Below are 13,680 nucleotides of genomic sequence, written 5' to 3'. Positions count from 1 at the left end.
CGGAGGAGAGTGGGGTCACGGAACCCAGCTCTCGTGGGACTGGTTAGATTGTGTTCCCAACTGGTAGCGTGCTCTTGGTGGTAGGTGGGGCAATTTTAGCTGGTACACAGTTCCGCTGTTTCTTTTAATTTGAATAGTTACACATTTACTGTACAATGCACTAGAGAAAAAATAAAATAGCACATATGTCTTTGGGCAATATTGGCCAGAAAAAATTCCTCCAAAGACCTACAGACTCCCAATGGGCCCGGTAATCTTATACATGTTGCTGTGGAGTGATGGCTGCAGCTACGGTTGAGCAAATGAATTTCACCAGTTAGAATAAGAAAGTGGCTTTTACAACACAGCCTATGGCTTATGGAGACATTCTGTGTAGGAGAGGTATTAAGACCCACATGGGAGTGACATCTGCCAACTCCAGGTTTGGAGGCTGGGAGAGAGAGTGAGAGAGAATGCTGTATGTATTTGCGGGAGGAGGAGGATTTAGCAACCTTTTAATTCTGTAAAAAGAGAGATCTGAAGCAAATTTGGCAAAATGTTAATATCTGTTTAATGCGAGTGGTTGAATATATACAATCTGTTTCTGTTATTAACTTACCCTTTCTATGTTTGAAATAGTTTGCAGTTTACAAGATATCGAGAAAGTGGATTTGGAATAGGGATGATGTAATGCCTGCTTGAGTCTAGTTTTCTATTTGAAATATTTTCCCCCAAGGTGGGAAACACTCGAGGTGTTAGAAGGATTTAAATCACATTGTCTGTACACATGAGTCCAAAATATATAAGCATGGTGGTGTCCTTTTATCACTCCAAGTACCACCTCTGTCATCAGTGCTAAGGCCTCAAGAATGCCCTCAAAAAAGGTCACTTTCTTTCAACTAAAACAAGGCCACTTGGAGGCACCCCCAAAGCCTTAGGACCCTGTAACTGTTTGGACACTTTCTTGTCATTATGAGTTAGGAAAGCATTTGACAGGAAACCCCAGTAATGGGAGTTTAAACCAGAAAGAAGTTTACTTCTCAGAAGGAAACAAAATCAGGACGGAGTCATGGCTTACATCTCATGGTCTAAGAAGGCTGCTGCAGCTCCAGTCATCACATCTGAATTCCAGGCAGCAGAAAGGAGAAGGACAGAAGAGGACCATTTCTTCTCTATTTAAGGATCTTTCCCAGACATTGAGCATATCACTTCCACTTACATCTTGGGGGGCCAGTACTGAAACTGAGCAAAGGGCTTGTGCCTGCATTTTATAAAGCCAAACTCTGACAGTAGGAGTTTGCACCAAAGTAAGGATTTATTGCAGGGTGCCAAGCAAGGGAGTGGGAAACAAGCCTCATATCCACTCCAACTTGGTCTTTGAGTTAGGGGTTTTGTTTATTTGTTTTAAGGGGCAGAACAGGGCAGGTAGGTATCGCTCAGTGATAGAGCACATGCTTAGCATGCACGAGGTCTTGGGTTCAATCCCCAGTACATCCATTAAAAAAAAAAACTTAAAAAAATAAAGGGGAAGAATAAAAAGGCTGGCATGAATCATCATGTTGTGACATTTCTGTGACATTTCTTAATCCTGGTTTCAGGAGTCAGGATGTCTCTGGTTTATGATTCTCTGGCCAGGTGGTCCATGGCTCAAGGGTCTGTTAGCTCATTTTGCCCTGGAGAAACGACTTGAGTTTGTACATTCATGATGTTATTGACAACAGCAAGTTTAGTCATTGAGTCTGGTTGATTAGTGTTCAGTTAGCACAGGATTGAGGTCAGAGGGGACAAGAAAGGAAACAAAGTTTTGGGTAGAGAGATTAATCATAAACTCAGCGAAGGAACTCAGCTGTAAGGGGACCCAGTATCAGGACTGAGTGGTTTGGCCACACCTAGCTGCAAGGGAGCCTGGAAAATGCCATCTTGACTCCTACCAGCTGTGCACCCAGCTAAAAGTCAGGGTTTCTATTACGAAGGAAGAAGGGGCCACTAGAGACTGGGGGACAACTGAAGCAGTCTCTGCCACAGTGCTGCAGGGTGGGACGCCCGCCCTCTGAGGAAGGTTCTCAGCCTGTGGCCCTCCAGCCACCTCCTTTCCCTGGGAGCTCAGGCAAGGATCTGGGGGCCATGGCCATGAGGCTTTATCAGAGCAACTCTGCTTTGCCCGTCACCTGGTTCTTGGTTAGGACTGGGGCAGGATTTGGAAGGATTCATAGGGTGAAGAGGACGTGGTATCTGGGGAGGCGGCAGAGTCGGGGTGTAAGGTCACAGGCTCAGCACCCAGCTGCCAGGTTTTACCTGTGCACCCTCGGAGCTCCTGCCTCATTGTAATGTGGGGCTGAAACTGTGCTGGCGCCAGAAGGTGGTCAAGAGGTTAGAACTGTGCCCAGCACAGTCAGTCCTCACTGAAGACTGAGGGAGGATGTGGAAGCCCCACTGAAGAGGGAAGCAGCTGTCCCCTCAAGATAACCTCAAGTCCACCATTTCAGAAGATTTAACACTTGGGACATCAGTGTTGTCAACTAACTTCTTTCCTTCTTCCTTCCTTCTTGTCTTCCTTCCAACATAATATACACACATATACACTGCATTAAGTATTATAAGTAATCTAGATATGATTTAAATTATACGGGAGAATGTGTGTAGGTTATATGCAAATACTGTGCCATTTTATTCAAGGGACTTGAGCATCCATGGATTTTGGTATCCACAGGGGGTCCTAGAACCAATACCTGTGGATACTGAGGGACAACTGCCCTCATAGATTAAACAGAAAAGAGAGAAAATGAAAAAGTGGAAATGTGAAAAATTTACCCAAAGACAATCAGTAATAGCCTATGGATTTTTTTTCCTTCTAGACTTGTATCTATTCATAATTGCTGATTTTCTTTTTCGCCTGGTTATAATCATACCAAAATACAGTCATATTTGATTTCTTCATTGAGCATTGTAACATAAACCCTGTGCCTTTCCATCACGAACCTGGTCGTGAATGACGGTACAATATTCCAGCTTGTAGCTGTGTCTTAGTTTGGTCGAGTAACTGAGACAGCCCTCCTTGTTCTCTCCATTTTTTTTTTCTCTCCTCCCCACCCCATCAGATCCTCATTTGAGCAAGTAGATGTTTCTATGCCTTTTGCCTCAGGGAAGGCGTGTAGCAGAGAGGCCTTTCAAGGCACTTCCTGGCTTTCCTTTCTCAAAAGCCTCATGCTTTGGGAGTCCTGGGGGCAGAGGTCTCCAAAGTGGGGGTGCAGGTGCCCAGGGTGCACAGGGGAGTGAACAGATATGCTGAATGGAGCTCTCCAATACTGGCACCTGTTCTCTGTTCGCATAACCCATTCCAGCTCTTTTCTCTTGTCTTCCCCGACTAGGAGCTGGGAAGCTAAAAATTCACCTTCCCAGACTCCCTGGCTGCAAGTGTGGCTGTGTGCTATACTTCTGGCTAATGAGATGTAAGCAGAAGCCTGCTGGGGGTTTCTGTACAAGCCTTGGCTCTCTGGTCCCAGCACCAGGCCTTCCTTCCTCCTTCTTCCAGCCTGCATTCTGCCACAGAACTGTCTGTGGCCAAGGAGTCTTTAGACTGAACATAAGCCTCCCAATTGTCCACAGTCCCCACCGTGCCCTGTCGTCTCCCCATCACTGAGGCTGGTCACTCGCCATTCCTCATTAGACTGTCTGTTCCAGGAGAGCAGGGACCAGGTCTCTGCTCTTCACTCCTCTGTTCCCTCGGGGCCTGGAACAGCACTTGACACACAGTAGGCGCTCGGTAACCTTTGTTCGGCGACTTCTCAGGCAAGCGTTCCTGTTCCATCTATGCCCAACTTGATTAACAATTTTGTTACCTGCCGGGTCCGGGGAGGCTTTGATTTTACCAGCCCGTGTTAACCTATAGCTTTTCAATTTGCCAAAATGGAAAGAATGGTAAGATTCCTGGCCTCCAAGTAAGGCTTTCGAGGCCTCAAACCCCCAAAAGGCAGCATAGCACAGCTACTTAGAGCAGGGGCCGACAAACGTATTTTCGTAAAGGTCCTGACAATAAATATTTAGGGGTTTGGGGGCCACACTGTCCCTGTTGCAGCGACTCACTTCACCATTGTAGGACGAAGACAGACGCAGAACATACTTAAGTCAGTGGGCCTGGCTGTGTGCCAGTAAAACTTTATTGACAAAAACAGGCAGTGGGCCGGGTCTGGCTCAAGGGCTGTGGTTGGCTGAGCCCTGATTCAGAGCATGGACTCTAGAATCAGACAGCCTGTGTTCAAGCCGGTTCACTAGGGATATAACTCTGAGCAATTTACTTAATCTTTCTGTGTGTCAGTTTCCTCATCTGTAAAATAAAGAGGGTGTGTCATTCAGGGTCCAGCTGGAGACAGAGTTGCCCTCAGATGGTCCAGCAAAGAGTGTGTGGTGAAGGGTCTCTCCATGGAGGTGGCAGAGTGAAAGGGGCTGACACTTGTGGGGGTGTACCTGCTCCTGGGTCCGAAGGGACAGAGGGAGGAAGCAACATTATAGGAGTCCAGTGAGCATGGGAGCCAGACAGGAGGAGACAGGCTTCCAAAGCTGTGGTCCTGCAAAGATGAAGCCATTGCCAGAAGTGGATGAGATGAGAGGGAGCTAGAGGAACAAGTGCCCTCACCTCTTTCTCCCCGCCCACCAGCTTCCTGCCACTGCCTCCCATTGGCTGAGCCTGGCCGGGGCCAGAGGGAGCCTGGGAGATGTCGTTTGTAGGGTCAGCCCCGTGGAGAAAGAATGCTGGGGGCAAAGAGAAAATAAACGGCACAGATGTTGACAATGTTGATAATTAAGAATTTTAAAACACGCACGTCTGATATTTGTAACCCACGTTCATAGCAGCATTATTCATAGTAGTCAAAAGGGAAGCCACTCGACTGTCCATCTACTGACGAATGGATGAGCAAAATGTGGTCCATCCACACAATGGCATATGGTTCAGCCTTACAAAGGAAGGAGATTCTGACACCTGCTATAACATGGATGAATCTTGGGGACATTATGTTGAGTGAAAGAAGCCAGTCACAAAAGGACAGATACTATGATTCCACTTATATGAGGTCCCCAGAGTCAAATTCATAGACAGAAAGTAGAGTGGCCGGTGCTGGGGGAGGGGGAATGAGGAGTTAGTGTTTAGTGGGCTTAGAGTTTCAGTTTTGCAAGATTAAAAAATTCTGGAGATGGGTGGTGGTGATGGCTATACAGTAGGAATGTCCTTAATGCCACGAGAAACGGGGGAAATGGTAAAACAACAACACACACATGTCCAGCACACACAAGGGCCTGGGGAGCATCCTCTCAGGTAGCCCTGTGCGATGGGGACAGAGGAGCAGCACGTGAGCCTCGTTTCGTAGATGAAGAAGCAAAGGCTCGGACAGACTAAGGGAGGTGGCAGCGGAGGAAAGCCTCAGTGTGCCTCAGGCTCCCATCTGTAAAATGGGGATGGGGACAGAACCCGCTTCTGGGAGTGAATTTCTTTCCTGGGCTGCTGCAACCAAGTACCACAAAGTGGCTTAAAGCAACTGAAATCTAATCTCTCACAGTCCTGGAGGCTAGAACTCTGAAATCAAGGTGTCAGCAAGGTCAGTTCCTTCTGGGGTCTCTGGGGAGAATCTGTTCCATGCCCCTCTCTGAGCTTCTGCTGGTGGCAGGCAATCCCGGATGTTCGTTGGCTTGTAGACACACCCCTCCAACTTCTTTCTTTGTTGTCACATAACAGGCTTCCCTCTGTGTCTCTGTGTCCAGATTCCCCTCTTCTTAAAGGACACCAGTCATTGGCTAAGGGCCCACCCTGATCAGTAGGACCTCATCTAAACTTGATCACATCTGTCAACACCCTATTTCCAAATAAGGTCACATTCACAGGTTCCAGGTGGACGTGAATTTCGCAGGGGTGCTCTTCACCCCAGGACATGGGGTTAATGTGAGTTAATCTATGTACCACGCTGAGAACAGCTCTGGGTGCCCACGGAGGTCACGTTCCACAGTAGCACTTGTTACCGTCACTGTCACACGGGAGAAATATAAATCCCACTCTTGTTTAAGTGGCCGTTTGGGGGGCTTTGTTACATGTGGCCAAATAAAACCCCAACAGGGATGTGAACATCGCTGTGCCTGAGGCTGGCCAGGTCCTGCCCCTTCCCAAGCATCCTCCGCTGTCTCCAGGCCCCTTCCCCACCCTCCCCCATCCCCCTCGGCATTCAGCTGCGTGATCCGCTGAGGAGGGGGCAGGCGAGCAATAAAACAGAGGAAGCCTGCTCCAATTCTGGTTTCCCAACAAGGCGGGCTTAATGAGGCAATTAAGCAGTACTATTTTCTCTTTATCTCCCTCTCCATCTTCCCTAGCGCTGTCAGTGCACAGAGGTAGAGGGCTCTCGAAGAGAAGGGCCTGTCTTTCTCCCTTGGTTGCAAGAACAGGTGAGCACGACTCAGAAAGGGGCAGCAGCTGGGCCAAGGACACACAGCAAGTTGGTGCGACCACCAGATTGGCAAACCTCAGTGTCCCAGGACCCTGGCAGGTGAGGGGAGCAGAAAGGGCCAGGTGGGGACAGTGGAGGCTGGGATACTCGGGGCCTGGCCAGTGAGCACAGTCACTCTAAGGTAGCACTGGAGTGTGCCCACGTGGGAAAAAGCTTCTGATTGTTACGCATCCACCCGGACGTGGCAGTGGTGGTTGGAGCGGGGTCTCTTTTTCTAATTCCCACAGTGCTGGGTCAGTTTGGGTCCTTCAAGAAGATGCCAAGGTGAGATTAGATGTGCAAGAGGGTTATGGGGGGAAACAGGGATGAGGAGGAGGAGGGAGAGGCTGCAGGCTGAGAGGCTGGTCTGGGAGTGAGGGGCCCAAGGAGGGTCAGGTAGGAGGGGGCTCAGCACAGTAAGAAGTTTTTGTCCAGGCTGATGGGAAATCCTGGAGCCAAGGTCCCCCATCGGAGGCATTCCACGTCTTGCCAGAATGGGCCTACCTTCATTTCCCTTCCACGCTGGGTCACTGCGGGGGAGCACCTCTGGGGCACAGGGTGGGTTCACAACACAGCAGCAGGGCCGTCACCCCATCATTCACGTGCCGCGCAGTCGGAGACCCTAGCAGATGACAGTCAAGGCCGTCACAGTGCTGCATCTGCTAGGGGGTGCCCTGATCTACGAAGATGTCGACTGAAAACAAATGCACAGCCTAAAAGTTGAGAGTTATGTTTTATTTGGCGGACTTGCTGAGGACTTCAACCTGGGGGGGGGGGCAGCCTCTCAGATCACTCTGAGGGACTGCTCCAAAGAGGGAGGGGAGGAGCCAGGATATACAGAAGTTCTCGCAAAAAAGACCAGGTAGTGGGAACAGCAAAAGGTTACTGTTAATTAAAGAGAACCAGATATCTCAAGGAATTGAGCACTTTTCTGTGTCTGGGAAGATGCAAGAGTCTGGGCTCATTGAAATCATTCCTGTGGTCCGCACCTTGGCGCTCCAGGGCCAGTGTCCTGTGCTTTCCCATCCTAATTCCCCTCAGCAGGCAGCATGGCTGGTGGGATGGGGGTGTTGGCTGCAGAGGCTGAGGACTTGTCAGCAAGCAGCCTGCTGGTCTCCAGCCTGAGTTCCCTCCGCTGACCATCGTGGAGCGCCGTAGTGGCTGATGGCGTAATGGCCCCAGCATCCTTTGTTTGCTGATATGGGAGGCAACATTTTTCACTCACAAAGACATATTCGAAAACAGCCTGCACGCAGCCTGGGACGTCTTTGACGGCTTATATTTTAGTACAGCCACTCAAGCAAATTTTGCATTCTGGACCCTAATGGATGTGAAATTGTTGCAACACGAAATAGTTTTTGCTCTGTTGTCTTTGGAGGCTCCTCCACCCCATGGTGTGTTGGCTGCCTCACACCCATGGGGAGTGCAGGGTCTTCTACAGATGTGTCAGCTTCTTATCACTGCTGTGACACATCGCCAAAACTTGGTGGCTTAAAGCAATTGATATTTATTCCCTTACGGTTCTGGAGATCAGAAGTCCAAAATGAGTCTTATGGACTAAAATCATGGTGTCGGAGGAGGCTCCAGGGGAGAATTTGTTCCTTGCCTCTTTTAGTGTCTAGAGGAGACTTGCATTCTAGAGGGCCCACTGACCCTTCCTCCATCTTCAAAACTGGTAACAGCTCCTCTGGAACCGCCCCTCTCCTGCTCTTAGTCCATGTGCCCCGTGTGGATCTGACCATCCTCCTCTCCTCTCTAGCTCAAGGATGAGCGAGGGGCCCAAGCCTAGCCCATCAGAGTGGTTCATGCCCTTGGACGGGCTGGTGAGAGCTTTACCTGGGATTTGAAGTGGCCTCTCTTTCTGCGAGGTGGCTAAGCCAGTAGAATGAAAATCTGGAGCTTCTGATGTTCATCCTGATGGAGAGCAAAATCTAGAGAGAAGAAAACAGACTAAGACAGAGAAAGGCCAATGCCTATTGACTTTTGAGCACCTGGATTCAGCTGTACCTGAAGCTTGACAAGCCCTGAAATTTTCAGATACTGAGATAATAAATTCTCTTTTTGGCTTAAGCCAGCTTGTATTGAGTTTGTAATTCTTGTTACCAGGAGTCTAAGCTGGTACTCCCTTCTCTAATTTTGAACCCCCAGCCAGATACCATAGAATCAACACACCATTTTGTGTGTAGGCACCAAGCTCAGTTGGCCTTGCTTCTTTTTCTTCCTCTCCCTTCTCTCCCCCTGCCAGTGATGCTATTGGGTGATACATCCTAATGTATATTTAACAGTGGCTCAAAATCGAATTAATTTAGATTGGTTAATAAACTGTAACATCCGTTTCTAAATCAAGCTACATTTTCCTCTTGAGCAACTAAATTCATGCCTGTTGGTTTAATTTGTTGCTATTGTAATCCTTTAACGCTGATGAAATTATGGAAAGGTTTCTAGTGAAATTATCCAGATTTGATTAGGGTTGAACATATTAATATTTTTTCCTTCCCAGTGGTCATTGGAGAGAGATGGGCTGGGCTGAGCTGAGCTGAGAGTGCGCGGGCTCCCCAGGCAGTGGAGTGTGAGCTCAGAAAGCAGACTCGCTCTCTCCCTTTCCAGACCGCCCTTCTTTGGGTGTGCATTTATTGTGCACCGACTGTATGCCCAGCCCTGGCCATTAACATTCTCAGTGGAGAGTCTGCAAGCAGCGGTTCCGGGCTTTTATGCGACAGCTGTTGTAAAGGATTTCGGGACACCGAGGGTCCCCACAGCTCGGCCTCCCTAACAGCCCCACCTCCCGGGGTGACGGAGCCTCTGCGGTCTTGTTCACCGTGAACCCGGGGCTGGCCGGAAGCAGAGGCTCACATGCAAATCAATTTGACCTTGAGCGTGACCCGGAAGAACTTCCCGCAGACCCGCGGCGCCTCTGCAGGACCCCGCGGCGAGCCGGGACGAGCAGGTTGAGGCCTGAGGAGGGGAAAGGTGAAGTTCGAGCCGGATCCAGACGCAGCGGGGAGGAGTGAGACCCAGGCAGGTGGGTCTCCATGTGCTCCCTCTGCCCTCCCCGCCCTCCTCCCCGCCCGCTAACTCCGTTTGTTCTGGGACGTGCCAGGCAGGCCTCGCCCCAACCAGCGCATACTCACAGAGAAATCGGGAGCGTGACCAGGTCCCTCCTTCAGAAAGAGCGGGTCGGGGCAGGGCCTGGGTGGACGATGTCAGGCCCAGAGACGGTTCCCCCAGGCCAGGTTTCCAGCCAGTCCGTGGGGAGGGGGTCTCCAGGGCAGCCTGATTCACCCTCCACTCCCTGGCATTCTGGTTGGTGATTCCTGAGCTTGAAACAGAATTCTCTAGAAGGGTTTCCCCTTTTTTCCACTCCGGTGAGAGATGTACCAACCGCCCTTTGTTTTGGCGAAGTGTCTGTGCCGAGCCGGCCGCCTTTCAGATCCCTAGCTGGACAGATGCAAGTCCCGCGGCTGAGGCTTTGCCGATGCTGTTCCTTCCACCGGGCCTGCCCTTCCCCTGCTTCCTGCCCGCTCCCCCTCACCCCAAGAGCTCAGCCTTCAGGCCTCAGCTGAAGTGTCTCTTCTTCGGCAGCACTTCCTCTTTCTCCTCGGAGTACACGCTCCCACATCGCACTGCTTCCCTTTTATAGAACTGATCGCAAATAGTAAATCCAGAATTGTGAAATTATTTCCTCATACCCAGCTCCCCCTCGGTCTCCCCGCCCCAGCCCAGGCTGCAAAGTCAATGAGAGCGGAAGTCTCATGTTTCTGACCCAGAGATTGCCCACTGGTGGTCCACAAATGGATTTAGTCCTCCTTGCATAGAGTTTTATCATTTTTAACAAGTTAATTGGCATTGTTTTAAAGAGATTTCACATTAAAAATCTGGATCTGTTGCTTTTGTTAAAAAAAAAAAATCAGAAGATTTGGTAACCTTGGGCCCTACATTGTTCCACAATGACAGTTGGCTGGAATTCACCTTTAAATAGGGCAGGTGCTCTCTTGGTTCACTCCATTCCACTCCCCACCAGTCCCTATTGCCCCACACCCGAGCTAGTTCACTTGTTTACATTACTTGTCTGATCTCTGTAGGTTTGGGGTTTTAACCCCTTGTCTAGTCCTTTGTGTCCCTGGCCCCTGACTGTGCCTAGTGCATAATAGACCTTTTATGTTCATTCATTCCTTGCAAGAGCCTGATGGGACACATCTTCCCATTTTCAAGATAAGAAAACTGAGGTTCCCAAGACCACACAGCCAAGGAGTGGCAGAGCCAGGATTTAAACCACTGATTATCTGGTTCCCAACCCTAGGCTTGTTCCACCCTATCCTGTGCCTGCTCCAACCAGGATGGAGGAAGCTTCTTTTCACTTAAGATGCCACTCATCACCTCATAAGACTCCTGCTCACTCCATGTAGAGAAGGGATTGGAAACTCAGATGTCGTCAGAAGCCATGCTGGTACATAAAGGAGGGGACAGGAGTGACCCAGAGAGCAGAGGCCCCAGCCCAGCATAGCCAGGTAGGATTGCGCCCCAATATGGCAAAACGTCTGATGTTTCTAGAGAAGCCAGATATTTGGATTTGTGTGTGAAAACACCCCAGGCCATTGGAAGGCTGGCACCTCCACCGTGTTGCCAGGTTGTGCCTGGCTGCAGAAGTCAGGCTGCCTTCTGGCTAGTGAGGGATCCTGGCTTTTTTGCTTGCTACTGTCGGAGGCAGTGTGGTCAGCGTCGTGTCAGCTGGGCTGAGGATCCTTCACGGGGGCCTGGAGATTGCCAGGACCTAGGAGGAAAGGTGGTTGCAACCTCCAGACCCAGAATCACCGCCAGTCTCCCCTACACACACTATCGCTGGGCCCTTCCCTCCTGGTGTTTGGCGGTTTACCATTCATTTACAAAAAAGAAAAAGAGAAGTATTGACCTGTGAGCCAGGTACCACACAAAGCCCTGGGTATCTTCCAAAATGAAACCAGAAACTACTCCCACCTTCTAGAATGTCAGCTCCACGAGGACGGGGATGCTGTCTGTCTTGTTCCCTGCTGTCTCCCTGGTGCCCCAAACAGAATCTGGCACATTGTAGATGCTCAGCAAATGTTTGTTGAATGACTGAATGACAGCATATTAGCAGTAAGCATTTCCCGGGCATTTGCTAATGGTAGTTCCACAAAAGGAGCTCATATGATTATTCCTCCTTTTGGGGTGAGGCATCTGAGATGCTGAGAGGGGAAGGAATTGGCCAGAGTTCACCCAGTTTTTCAGGGTGGGGCCAGCAGCAGAACTTAGACCTCTTCTGGCCCCAGCCGGGGAACAAAACCCTCTCTCTCTCCCCTGTCTCCACTCCAGCATTGCAACTTGAGCTTTTATACACAGTGGTTTTCAGAGCCTGTGGTTGACATCCAACCAATAAATAGATGGGTGGAGAATAAATACCTCTTGTAACAATGTCAACAAACCTCTTCAAGGCCACTCTAGGGGGCTTACTTCTTGGAAAGGGGCCTCACCTCTGCTTTCAGAAAGAGCTTCACTCTGGAATCCGGGCCGCACGGAGGAGTTGCTCCTGGAAGGGTATTTCCACATTCATCAAACGTAATTATTTCCTCAAGTCAAATATTTAAATAGCGCTTTAAGGACTCCAACAAAAGAAAATGAGTTTTAGAGGAAATACACACCACACACACAGACACACACATACACACACACACACCCCAAATTCTTTCCTCAAAACATAAGCTGGAAGGATTTTATCTGCTCTCAGAGGGAAAACTCAAGAGGTTTAATTTAAAACTTGGGCGGGCTCATAGCTTTTCAATGGGGTGGTTGTTCCGTAGTCAGGGAATGAGATAATAACAAAATGGTCTCGAGCCCAGTGTTTGGTTTGGCTTCAGAAATTCAAACCGGTGTTCTTCTGAGTGCTTTCGGGGCCCCGTGTGCAGCTCGGCTGGTATCTCTGCAGGTCAGAGACCAGATTTGCAATAACACTTATGCAATCGGAGACTTCCAGGGGAACACAGGCAAAGTGATTGCCTTGTGCTCGTGTGCAGAGCAGACCTGGGACAAGGACGTGGATACCTACCCTGGGGGCTTGTCACCCCGCCCCCAGGCGCCCAGAACCTCCGTGTGGGTGTGAAATGTGGGTTGAGCAGGACTGAAGAATGATCTGCCGTTATCTGGAAGCCCCCTGGCCCGACAGCCTCTTTGGATCTGTCGGGGTTCATAATTCTCCCGCTGTCTCTGTCAACCCACTAGATGGGAAATCCAAAACTAGCTTCTTACAGATTCAGCCTGCGTCACCCCAGCATCGCTGGGATTCCTTCCAGGTGGATTTCATCGGGTGGAAATAGGCACAGCCGTCGTGTGAATGCTGATGACTGGCTTTCCTCTTTGCTTTGCTTTCGTTCTGCTTTGGGCAGTCTTGGGAAAATGTTCATTTTTGAAAGAGCAGGGCTTTCCAGAGTCAAGTTCAGGGTGCAGGGCCCCTGGGTAGGACATTTTGGTGGCTGTTGTTCTTGGAATAACAAGCACTTTGGGGACAGCCTCTGCCTGGCAGGTGGCTGGGTGGGAAGGCAGCTTTGGGGCTGAATCGCCTCTCAACGGGGTCTCCCCATGGCATCTAATTCCGGGGCATCAACGTCCCTCTCGAGGGCTTGGTTAATCAATGCCATGGTGTCCTGTAATGAGACTGGGGCGAGATTCCAGCAGGGGCAGGTGAGGCTGGTTCTCAGGGAGTGCCCCTCTCAAGAAACAACTTGTTTTTCCTTCTGCCAATTGGCTGTTGAGTCTCGAGGCCTGGGGGCCCTCCCAGGGCTTTCTCTAATCATGAATTCTCCCCAAAGCCTGCCCCTTCACTCATGCTGGGACAAGCCCTCACTGAGCCTCCAGTCCTCACCCACCAAAACCCATCCTTGACCTTGATCTTGACCTTACCCTCACCCTCACCCTCCTGGGAGTCTGGGCAGCTGGAGGTGAGGCCTCAGTCTGCTGCTGAGGCTGCTGGAGTTTCCCATGCCCCTGGAGTCTCCTGACTCACCTGCCCTCCTGGGCGGCTCCCGCATCACCCAGCAGTGATCACAGAACCTCCTGCTTGTCAGACCCTCCCTGAACTCCCTCCGGGTTCATGTCCTCAGGCTGCCATGACTAACTGAGCCAGATAGGAGGTGGTTTAACGCAGCAAAAACGTATGCTTTCCCAGCTCTGGAGGCCAGGAGTCCGAAATCAAGGTGGTACGCTCCCTCTGAAGGCTCCAGGA

General features: G+C 50.2%; 1 long non-coding RNA gene across 5 annotated transcripts; it reads right to left on the bottom strand.

Annotated features, from left to right (window-relative positions):
• Positions 1-4,104: 4,104 nt before the first annotated feature.
• Positions 4,105-10,091, bottom strand: LOC116149982 (uncharacterized). 5 transcript variants are annotated; one of them, XR_010378609.1, is made up of 6 exons: positions 9,578-10,091; positions 9,229-9,401; positions 8,283-8,377; positions 7,436-7,641; positions 6,951-7,068; positions 4,105-5,993 (listed from the first exon to the last, which is right to left on the bottom strand). It is a non-coding gene; the product is annotated as an uncharacterized LOC116149982 (long non-coding RNA). The 5 variants fall into 5 exon arrangements; XR_010378611.1 differs by having other exon boundaries at positions 4,105-4,544; XR_010378608.1 differs by having other exon boundaries at positions 4,105-7,068; positions 9,578-10,088.
• Positions 10,092-13,680: the final 3,589 nt, after the last annotated feature.

This window comes from Camelus dromedarius, chromosome 31 (genome assembly GCF_036321535.1).
Source record: "Camelus dromedarius isolate mCamDro1 chromosome 31, mCamDro1.pat, whole genome shotgun sequence".
NCBI lineage: Eukaryota > Metazoa > Chordata > Mammalia > Artiodactyla > Camelidae > Camelus > Camelus dromedarius.
Note: the sequence above shows the minus strand (reverse complement) of the source record. Positions and strands in the feature narration are given on the sequence as shown.